The following is a 12,037-nucleotide window of genomic DNA, read 5'->3' on the forward strand; positions in this document are numbered from 1 at the left end:
CACCCCTTGTCAGTGTGTCTGTGCATTTCATACAGCCTCTCCGGGGTGTAGTACCAATAAGTAGACACCTTAGTGAAGGTCTCCGTAAGTCCCGTGTGGTATGCTGAGTGCCGCGCCCGATATGCAATTTTGTCCCACTCCTTATGGCTGAGTGTCCTACCCAATTCTCTGTGCCAGCGCTCCCTCCCCGGATTGTGATAGTGGAACGTCGGGGGCTGAAGGAATTTATACAAATCGGTAATTAGCTTGGCGTCCGAGGTCCGGGTCACCAACCACAGCTCGTATGATGTGATTTGGCGAGCAGCGGTGTCGCGAACCTGGGGTTGGAGAGCCCAGTGTCGGACCTGCATATAGCGCAGTCTGTCCATCTCCGTCAGGCCGAATTCCTGTCGAAGTTGTTGGAAAGGAATCACGCCGTCCGGCCCGTAGATCTGGAAAAGTGCCCTACAGCCCGTGCTCACCCAATGGGAAAAGGCTCCCGGCTCCATCCCTGGGGCAAAGTCCGGGTTACCCACTATGGGTGTGAACGGCGAGGGAAAGGTGGTCAGGTCATGAGTTTCGCAAACCGCATCCCACACCCTCAGGGGGACCCGCGTGAGGTTCCGTGACAATTGTAAGTGGTGCTTTCGACTCGCACGAATATGGTCGAGTCTGGTATCTACGAACCGCAAATGACGAGTTTAGTAAGTGTGCGCAGTTTCGCTGTGCTAACTTAAACCGTTCGTTTGTTACGTGGGTTTTTCATCTGTACCCACGGGTTCCATCTTAGATACGGCATCCATTTTGTCTCTTGCCCTCAAGTAGCCAGCGAACGGACGTTGTCCGCTTCGCGACCCTGGGACTCCCAAGATATTTGCGGAAGACACATGTTCTTTGTAAGTGTCTTTATGACGAGGGGGTTGCTGCTGTAGGGCAGGTGGCGCCGCTCGAGGCTCATCTTGCCGCACGGACTTATTGTCTCAGCCGTGCATCTCATTAGGCACGTCCCTTTGATGCCTGTATCTCGTGCTTCCCGATACCTCCCCTTTTACACCCTTTCCGATCTCCCCACTGTCTCCGTCTTCCTCTGCACCTGTCTTCGTTCCTATTTTCGATCTACTTTACTGCTGATTGGAGTTTGCTAATGGTGGGAAGATGGGTTTTTACAGTTGGGAACCGCCAAATGTTTCCGCACTTATGTTCCGGACCTTGTGTGTTTCAAAGTGACCAAAGCGACCCCTCTGGGGGCTAAATGTGGGAACTGGGTTGTAAACTTTTGTGTTCAATGTTATCCTATGGGTAAAAACTGTATAAAAGGAGCGATCCACAGAACCAATTTGAAGCAGTCTCCCCGAACTACACTCGATGTACTTCCTGTGACTTCTGTGTTCCCTGCAGCAAATAAACCTTGAATCTTTGACACCCAAGGAAGTGTCCCGTGTCTCTGTGACTTGTACGCCGGAGCAGGTTACCCACGAAGGTTTCAGGTGTTGTGCCCTGGCACCGCTGGGTCCAAAAGAACCCAGTCCTTCAGTTGGCGCCCAACGTGGGGCTGCATCAGTGGTACCGGTCCAAGCCCGACGATCGTGAGGAACTTCGTGTGAAATCTCCGAGGGAAGGTGCACCCCGCTTCATCGATCCTGTTGTCGAAATAAGTGGCCCGAAGACTTTTCCCGCGAAGATTCCCGCCTCCGGACGGCTGCGACGGACTGCTGCCCTGACTGTAGACCTGTTTTGGCGCCTGGCGTAGACCTTGGTATAGCGAGACGATTGACGGGCCTTCCTGGGGACGCCATCGATCTTTGAGTTAAGTATTTGTGGGTCGCTCCCAGAGTTCTTGGTTGTTGACACTTTAGCGAGTGTCTTTGTTGTAAACGCTGTGTGAGTGTTTTTGTCGGTGACACTTTGCTAGCGTACTTTGTTGTTGTATTGTTTGACGACTGCAGCCGCCAAAAACCGAGGGTTTTGTTCTTTGCTGGGACTTGGTAAATCCCGTAACCCTTGAAGTTCGTGAAACTCGGCTAGCGTGCAAGATGCCTGGTCGCAGTACTTTGTTCAGTTGTTTTAGACCTTGTGGTGCGGATTCCCTGCTGGAGGACTCGTGTCCGATACCTCCGGTTGGAACTCCTACTTATGACTTATATAGCAAACATGGGCTAGGCCCGATTGCTTTTAACGATTATTGGATTAAATATACAAAGAAAGACGGCGACCTTCGTTGGCCACCTCACGGTAGCTTCGAGGCGTCGATCTTAGACAATCTAGAAATAAAGTTGTTCGAACGTAAATCAAGGCCGGCCATGTTTGATGCCTTTCGGTTGTGGCGCAAAGAAGCCCGACAGAAAGAAATCAGACAGAATAAACGTAGTCAGCGAGATAATGTTGCTACCATAGTGAAGAAAGCTGAGCAGTTCCAGCGTGATAAGGAGGATAAGGATAAGGAAGTGTTTGAGAGGCTACAGCGTATGTCCATAGATAAATGCTATCCTGCTTTGCCTACGGAGTCGGATAAGAAGGAAGAGGCAGTTGAGGATCCTTTAATGTCCTATCTTATGAAGTCGCCACCTCCGTACGTACAGGGTACCGCAGCTCCTGTGGTCCCTGCCGTACCTGTTCTTCCACCTATTGTTCCTCCACCTGTTCCTCAACCTGCACCCGCTCTTCCGACTGTTCCTGCTCCTTTGTCTGTTTCTATTCCTACTGCTCCTCCGCTTCCACATACTCCTGTTCCCGCTACTGTTCCTGTTACCGCTCCTGTGTTGTTAACCCCTGTTGCTGCTACTGTTTCTACTCCTTCTCTTGTTAGTCCTGTGTCTTACTCTTCCCCCTCTACTCGTAATCGTAATTCTCCCCTTGCGACAAACTTTTTTCAGTCACTCGGACCTGTTTTTGGGTCTGCTGGATCTGACGGTCCTCAGAGACGTAGTCAGCTTCCTGGTAACAGAGAACGCGTTGCACTATATAATATGGCGATGGGTTGGATGGTAAACCCTCTTAGAAATCCACCTCGTGTTGTCCTCGAAACGTTTGATCAATTCAACATACCAACTCAGAGATACGTGTTTGACGAAATGTGCAAGTTCCTACATGATCAGATAGCGGCCGTTGCGCCTGACGAGGTGCTAACCGCCCTGTCTGAGCTTCGACTTCAGTTCGCAACTGGACTGATAGTAGATACTAATGTCCGACGTGCTATTGAGCGGTTACTATCTTTCCGTCCCGCTCCAATACCTCATGCATTGTTCGTTGAGGATATTGAAAAACAACAAGACGGGTCTGGCCAATACCCTATGCGGGAAGTTCCACCAGTGTGGATGCCTGGCGATGCCGCTGCTATTCCTATTGTTCTGCCGCATTTCCAGCGAGTATGGATACATCTCCCATGGAAACGATCGGAAGTGCTACAGGTGAAGCAATCTTTGCCTGACCCTCGCAAAAATCCTACAGGGTATTACAAGGAATTATCGCAGCTCGTAGACGCTACGATAATGAATCTTGCCGATATCGACATGTTGTTCGGTAATGTTGTACCGCAACCGGTATGGGCTAAGATTCGTCACGAAGATCACGCAAATGAATTAGGTGGTGATTGGGCTGCCATTACCGCGGCGGACGCTGGACAAGTGGCTGCTACTAAACCCGATCAATTGATTGCTGCTCTTCCTCAGCGAATAATAACGTTAATGAAAACGCTTATGCCAGCCATGAGAGTCAATTGGGACAAACTGTCAGCTTGTAAGCAAAAGAAAGATGAGAGTGTTTCCGACTTCTTTACGCGGTTCGAGGAAGCATTCATTGATCATAGTGGACAGGATATGGGTACTGAGGGTGGACAGAGGTTGTTTGTGGACAAATTTGTGTCGAACTTGTTGCCTGATCTAAGCAATAAATTAAGGAATTCAGAAAGTGCATGGGCCGTTTCTACCTCAGCTCAGATATTGGCTACGGCACAATATTATGAGAATAGAGAGAAAGAAGAAAATGACCGTGCTGATAAAAGGACGAAAGAGCTGAAAACTAAAGTGTTGTTGCAACAAGCGTATCCGCCACGTTCTAATCAGAATGCGCCCCAACAGAATAGATCGCAGTCGCAATCGAATCGATCGCAGCCGCGTAATGATTCCTCCTTCCAAAGATCGTCGTTAGGGTACAATCAATGTGCTTATTGTAGACAGGAAGGACATATTAAATTCAATTGCCCTGCCTTAAATGAACGTAATAGTGGTAATTCGTCTAAAGGAGGCCGTGGTGGTTCACAGCACGCATCACGTGGTAGAGGTCGTGGTGCTCAGAATGATCGCTCTGATAATTCATCGAATTCTAATAACTGTTTCGATCAACGTGGATCATCGCAAGGACGATCTGCGCAGTACAATGTAGACGATTATTACGTCGATCAGGGAACTGACGACAGTAATTACTAGGATAGCCAAAGACAAGGAGAGGGAGTGGTATCAGTTCCGGTTGATCAGAGAGGGCCTTACGTCGCAGTTGCTACATCGGGCGTCGTTGAGCCTTTTCTGTTGGACACTGGTGCAGCGAAAAGTTCTATCATGCATTCGAAACTCCCTGGCGCACCTTTGTCTGGCTTAACAAATGTTTCCGTTGGATTCTCTGGCGCCCCCGTTAGCAATCCAGTTTCGCGCCCTTTGCCCCTTCAAATTGGGCCTCGTGAGCTCGAAGCTCCACTGATTTTGACCACTGGTTGTGGCGAAAATCTTTTGGGTCTGGATTTGCTCAAACGTTTGTATGCAACTTTGTATTGTTCTCCTGCGGGTGTAAAGCTTACGTTAGGAGAGAGGGTTGTCTCTCCTATGTATTTGTCCCTCGATAAGCTTCCACCGGAATTGAGTTCTCTTCCTGCGTCTTTGTGGGCGACGGGTCCAAATGACGTGGGCCTACTTGATATCTCCCCTTATGTTGTGCAGTTGAAATCTAATGTGCGATTGCCACGTATTCCCCAATATCGTATCTCCCTTGATGGTGAACGAGCTTTGTTAGCGATCATTTATGATTTGATCGAGAAAGATGTTATTGAGGAGACTCGGGGAAACGTGTGCAATAGCCCTGTACTGCCCATTCTTAAACGTACTGATCCTACCAAACCGCCTGTTTATCGTTTTGTTATCGATTTACGGGAGGTAAATAAAATTGTGGTTCCTCAATTCCCTGTTGTGCCTGACATCACGGCGCTACTGACTCTGATTCCAGCTACTGCTTCATGGTTTTCGGTGATTGATTTGAAAAATGCATTTTTCAGCATCCCGATTGCCGAAGAGAGCAGGGACCTTTTCGGTTTCTCTCTTGGTGGACGTAGCTTCCGGTTCAAACGCGCTCCTCAGGGCTACTGTGAAAGTCCATCGATTTACAGTCAAGCCTTGAAGGGTCAACTGGATGCGTTTCGGTTGCCGGTTGGTGCGGCTTTAATCCAATACGTCGACGACTTATTGGTGGCTGCTGATACTCAGGACATTTGCAAAATTGCTACAGTGTCGTTGCTGCAACATCTCTGTGAGTTAAATCACAAGGTGTCACCTTCTAAACTCCAATATTGTTGTCAAGAAGTAACCTATCTAGGTCACTTATTGTCAAAGGAGGGACGGAGATTGACCCCAGAGAGAATTGCACCGATTGCGCGAATGGCTGTGCCACAAACCCAAAGAGATGTGCGTGCCTTTCTAGGTATCACATCGTACTGCAGGCAGTGGATTCCTAATTTTTCATTGCTAGCGAAACCATTGGTGGCTCTTACGTGCAAGGATGTTTCAACTCCTTTACCATGGACGGAAGAATGTCAGAGAAGTTTTTCTGAACTGCGTGATTCATTGTGTTCGGCCCCTGTGTTAGGTACCCCTGATTACAGCAAGCCGTTCACGTTATATGTTCACGAGAGGGAAGGTTGTGCTTTGAGTGTTCTAACGCAACCTTTTGGTGGTAAGCAACGTCCATGTGCATATTTTTCCTCGACCTTAGACCCAGTAGCTAGAGCATTGCCGAGTTGTTTGAGAGCAACTGCGGCAGCTGCGGTCTCCATCCGACAATCAGCAGGATTGGTCATGGATAATATGCTTACAGTGATGGTTCCGCATGCAGTCGATACTCTGTTGAATCGAACGAAAACTCAGCACTTGACGAGTGCGAGGTTGTCTGGGTACGAATTGACGCTCTTGGCAAGCCACATTCAGATAAAACGTTGTAATGTCCTAAATCCGGCAACTTTGTTACCAATTAGTGCAGAGTCAGATGAAGTAGCAGAACATGACTGTTACTTGCGGACAGAAGAGGAAACAAAAGGTCGAGTGGACCTTAAAAACACCCCATTGGAAAACTGTATAAAAGGAGCGATCCACAGAACCAATTTGAAGCAGTCTCCCCGAACTACACTCGATGTACTTCCTGTGACTTCTGTGTTCCCTGCAGCAAATAAACCTTGAATCTTTGACGCCCAAGGAAGTGTCCCGTGTCTCTGTGACTTGTACGCCGGAGCAGGTTACCCACGAAGGTTTCAGGTGTTGTGCCCTGGCACCGCTGGGTCCAAAAGAACCCAGTCCTTCACGCGTAACAAAAGAGGCGTAGAGATTAGCAGGGCGATGCGCGCGGCGTAAGAACGGAACCTCCTGGAGGGTGCGGCCCGCCACCGCCTGGTCTTGAAAAAGCCAGTGTTTGTCGGACTCCCATCTGCTCCACTCCACCAGATATCGCAATTGCGCCGCCTGAAAGTATTTACGGAGGTCCGGGATGCCGAGACCCCCCGCCTCCGGAGCGAGCGTGGAGAGAACCCTCTTCATCCGCGGCTTGCGGCCTTGCCAAACGAAGCGGGAGATGTCAGCCTGCGTTTGCCGTATCCAGCCTACAGGGGGCTGGAGAGGCAGAGCGCGAAAGAGGTATAGAATCTGGGGCAGCACCGTCATCTTGACCGCCGCGATGCGGCCCAGCCACGACAGCAGGCCCTTGCTCCAGCGGCCAAGTTCCTCCTTGATCTTCCTGCCGAGGGAAGTGTAATTGGCTGTGACCATCTCAGGCAGTGTGGGCGCGAGCAAGATCCCCAGGTAGGGCACCGTAGACGAGGACCACTGCATGGGAAACAGGCGCTGAAGGTCTCTCCTGGTATCCGCCGCCAGTGACACATCCAACGCCACCGACTTGCTCATATTCATTTTAAAGCCGGCCACACGCGCAAAGGCGTCCAGTTCCCGGACGCAAGCAGGGAGCGACCTCTTGGGGTCGTCTAGGGTCAGCAGGACATCGTCCGCGTAAAGGCTAACCGTGTGGACATATTGGCCCATCTTGACCCCAATGGCGTCCGGGTTGTTGCGAATCCTCTGAGCAAACGGCTCCATGTAGAGGGCGAACAAAAGCGGCGAGAGGGGACAACCCTGTCTCGTACCGCGTTCGATGGCAAAACTACCGGAGCTGCACCCATTGACCCGCACCGACGCCGAAGGACTTTTGTAACAGTTGAAGACCATGGTGCGGAACTTCTCGCCGATACCCAGTTTCCTGAGAACCAGCTCGAGGTACGGCCAATGAACTCTGTCGAAGGCCTTCTCCGCATCAACTGATAGCAACATTCGCTCCCCCGGAATACGCAAGGACTTCTCTAGTACATGCGTCACCCTCTTGGTGTTGTCCATCGTCTGTCTACCGGGCACAAAGCCAGCCTGGTCCGCCTCCACCAGTCCCGGTAGGTGTAGGCCAAGCCGGGACGCCAGAATCCCCGTATAGAGCTTGAGGTCGACATTTAAGAGTGAGATGGGCCTGTACGAACCACACAAGGCCCGGTCCTTCCCGGGCTTCAGGATGACCGATACCGTTGCGTTCAGGAGGTCCGGTGGGATAGCGCCAGGCTCGGAAAAGGAGTTAAACAGCCGAGTCAGGATTGGGGCCACAGCGGTGCAGAAGGTCTTATAGAACAAAGACGTGTAGCCATCCGGGCCCGGGGCCTTACCATGCTTCAGTCGCGCAATAGCGGAGATGACCTCCTCAACATGGATGTCCCTCTCTAGATGGTCTGCCTGGGCGGGATCCAGCACCGGGAGGGCCACTGACTCCAAATAGTCCTCAGTGTCTCGCGGCGAGGAGGGCTCCCCTGCATACAGTGCTTCGTAGAAGCTGCGAAAAGATTCCGCCACCTCTGCGTCACCAGAAACAACAACCCCGTCCGTGCCCACCAGTTCCTTCACGACACTACGCTGCTGTGCGACCCGGAGCCGGTGGGCCAGGAGCTTACCACACTTGTCTCCCCCTGTGTAAAAGGCATGTTTCAGACGTTTCTCCGCCCTATCAAGATCCAGTGCCGATAGGAGCTTCCTCGCCGCTTTCAATTGCCTCCAAACTCTCGGAGCCCCTGTGCGGCGATGGACCTGCTCGAGCTCCCAGACCTGCGCAGTCAGTTCGTCCCTCTTACGTTGCCGTTCCTTATTGTCGGCAGAGGAGATGGAGATAAATTCCCCCCGGAGGACCGCCTTCAAAGCCGCCCACTGCGTTGCTTGGGACGTTTCAGAGTTGCCATTGTGAACCAGATAATCCTGAATGACCTCCCCTATGCGCTTCACAACAGACTTCTTATGTAAAAGGGGATCGCGAAGGCGCCACGTCCCCCGATGGGGAGAGGCCCCCGGCCACTTGAAAACGCCGGAAACTGGCGCATGGTCGGACAGAGACAGGACCCCAATGTCCGCCGCTGTGGCGGCAGTGCACAGTGGGCCGCTCACCAGGAGGTAATCCAGCCGCGAGTAAGTGCGGTGCGCATGGGAAAAGTAGGAGTAGTCCCTATCAGTGGGGTGCAGAGAGCGCCAGAGATCGTGCAAATCCATCTCCACAATCCGATCCTTCACCGCGCGGGAAAGTTCCCCCGCCTGCGGGGAGCGTTGCGCCGACCTGTCCATAGCAGAGTCGAAAACAATGTTAAGGCCCCCCCCCCAGGATAACATGGCGGTCGGGAGAGGCAGTGACGTCTACCAACACTGAGTCTAAGAAACGATCCTGGTGATCATTCGGGCTATAAACTGAGCCAACCGTAAAAGCTATTCCCCCTAGTCGCATGCGATATGCAAGGAGCCTCCCCTTTTGTTCGGCATACTTGTATAGAACCTCACCTCTAAAGGAGCTCACTAAAAGAATGGCCACCCCCGCAGTCTTGTTCGCCGCTGAGGAGAAGAACTGGGTGGGGAACTTGGCGGAGCGCAGCCTATGACAATCCCTGGGCAGCAAATGGGTCTCCTGCAAGAGGCATATATCCGCCTGCGTCCCATCCAACAATGATAGGATCGCCCTTCGCTTCACTGGGTTATTCAGACCCTTAACATTAAGGGTCACTACTTTTAAGGACGGCATTCCTCCCGGGGAACAGAAGCACTATGTAGCAAGCAAGGGATCCGCGGGCGGGGCGCACGGGGCAGGCGCGCGGGAGAGGCCCAGACAGGCCAAGCGTGGGCATGGACAACATCAGACGGGACCCCCCCAACAACAAAACAACCCTTACACCCTCCCAAAACACACTCAAGGCAACTAGCCCAAAACAAATGTAAACACCCCATTGTCTCAGTCAAGCCCCAAAACGGGCAAGTCCGTAGGAAACAGCAAAGTGGACGTTCAGCCACTCACCTCCAACCGCCCCCCCCCCCCCCTGGCCCCCGGCCCCAAACCCAGCATCATAGAGGCTAAGAATCTCTCCCCCCGGAGTGAAGTTAGGCCGTCAAGGCCACGCCATTGGAGTCGGCCAAGTCCCTGGCCGCCGCCCTCAAAGCATCAGCCATGTCCGCCCGGATGGTGGGGGAATCAGGACGACCTGCACTCGCCGGCGACTGTCTCCTCGTTGACCTCCGTCGGCTCCGTCTCTCCGGGCGCCTCCACGACGGTGTAGCTCCGTCCTCCTCCGTGGCCGTGAGCCCCAGTACCCCACAGATGTCTTGTAGGGAGCGCAGTTGGTGCAGCACCCCGTTCCATCGAAAGATCAGATGGAAAGGGTGTCCCCAGGAGTAAGGCGTCTCGTGTTCGCGCAGAAAGTCAGTGGTGATCCTGAAGGACCTGCGCTTCTGCAGCGTGATGGCGGACAGGTCTTGGTAGAGCGCCACAGGCCGTTCCCTGAAAGTTAAAGGCTGCTTCCTGCGGGCCTCCGTCATGATGCGCTCTTTCAGTGGGAAATCGGGCAGGAATGCCAAAATGTCCGGGGGGGGCGCCGATGGCTGGCGCTGTCGACCAACCCTATGCGCTCTGTCAATGCGTACAGGGAAGTCCGCATCTTCCCCCAGGATCTCTCGGAACAGGTCCTGCAGATAGGCCACCAAGTCGGACCCCTCGGCCACGGATGGGACACCCCGCACCCGGATGTTATTCCGCCGGGACCTGTTCTCAAGGTCTTCAGAGTGGGCCTGGAGCTCGACACATTGCTCCCGGAGGCGGAGAACGTCCTGCTGAAGATGGACAATCTCTTCATCCCGGCGCTGGCCCGCCGTCTCTGCTGTTTCAACTCGCTCGCCAAGGCCCTCCACCTCCCTGCGTACTTCACGGACCTCACTGGCCACTTCTCTCTTCAGCGTTTGAAAGTCTTCCTTGAGGGAGCTAAACAGTTCCTCCATAAAGGACCTCGTGACCGGTGGCTCGCCCCCAGCCGCATCCGCCGAGGCCCGGGAGGATCCCGGCGACGGCTGTGTTCTGTCCCGCAGCTGCTGGGCCCTGCCAAGCATATCCGGCAGAGTGCGGTCCCCCTTCCTCGAGCTGCCTTTCCCAGCCATCGTAGTCGCTGCAGTGGACGGGCGGGCTCAGGTCCGGCCGCCCCAGAGTTGCCCAGTCGCCGGTGGGCGCCAGACGTGGGGACCACTCCGCAAGCAAGGGTGCCGCGCCACAGGCGACAAAATGGCGGTCCGGTCCGGGCACTACCAGTCGCGGTGCCCGGTCAGGGCGGCGATCGGGAGCCAAAGCAGGGGTCCCCCCTCAGCACGTCCCACAGGAAGTTAGTTCAGTAGCGGAGGCGACAGCAAGCGCCCGCCAGCCAAAGGCACTGACGGAGGCCACCAACACCAGCTCTTCGGGGACAAGATGGCGGCAGGGCGGGGCCAGGTAGAGCGCCCGGGCTGGCGACACCGCCGGGGCCCCCTCGGAATACAGCGATCAAAGAAAGTCTGCAGCCAATGTCCCACAAGTCCACCGAAGGGCCTAGGTGGCCCGATCCCAGCGTTGAGGCCCCTGATTGTCGTGCATGGGGCCGGGGCCTGCACAGCACAGTGTATCGCTGTCGCTAGACGGGGGGCCAAGGCGCAGATCTTAAATCCCCCCCCTTAGGGCTCCGCTATCCTCCGGCACGCGGCGGGTTCGATCCCCTCCGGATCATCAGCGTTCAGCACCAGGCCCAGCCGAGGCGTCCGGACAGCACCGCAGTTCGCTCCGCCTCCCAGGCTCTCCTCCGTACCTCGATCTTTGACCAAACTTTTGAAGCGCTTCCTCCGAGGCGATTAGGGCCAAAGTGACATCAATGTGCGCGCCAGGTCCTCCGGCACACTCCTCTCACTCGCTGAGCATCAGCGGGGGGAGAGAAGCGAAAGAAAAGGGGCTCGAGCTGAGCCGGGCCGGAGGAGCTACGGGAGGAAGCGTCCGCTCACCCCGCCATCTTGGCCACGCCCCCCACAGTTTTAACTTTTAGACCACAATCAATTCTCACACCTATCGGACTGAAGGTGTGAGAAATGCTTGTGGAGTAAAAGTTAAAACTGTGGGGGCGCCAAAATGCTGGACAATGCCCCCCCCCCCACAGTGTCAGTGAATGGTCTCCTTGCAGGGGGCCACTTATCTAAATTAGAGGGGGCCTCGCAGGTTCCCTTTTAGCCCAGGGCCTCGCAGATCCTAGAACCGGCCCTGTTCTCATGTATCACCGATACACTGCGAGGACAGTGCCTCTGGATTGTTTTGGTTTTCACTGGAACTTGTTATGTCCCGGCTGCCGTGGCAGCGCCCCACGGCCAACGCGTGACCGCACTAACACCTTCACCACCTTGCGCACTCTCACGCCCACCGAGCCGGATGACTGCAAGCTCTCCAAGATGGCGACGCGCCTGCGGCT

Source organism: Lissotriton vulgaris, chromosome 5 (assembly GCF_964263255.1).
Source record: "Lissotriton vulgaris chromosome 5, aLisVul1.2, whole genome shotgun sequence".
In the NCBI taxonomy this organism is placed as follows: Eukaryota; Metazoa; Chordata; class Amphibia; order Caudata; family Salamandridae; genus Lissotriton; species Lissotriton vulgaris.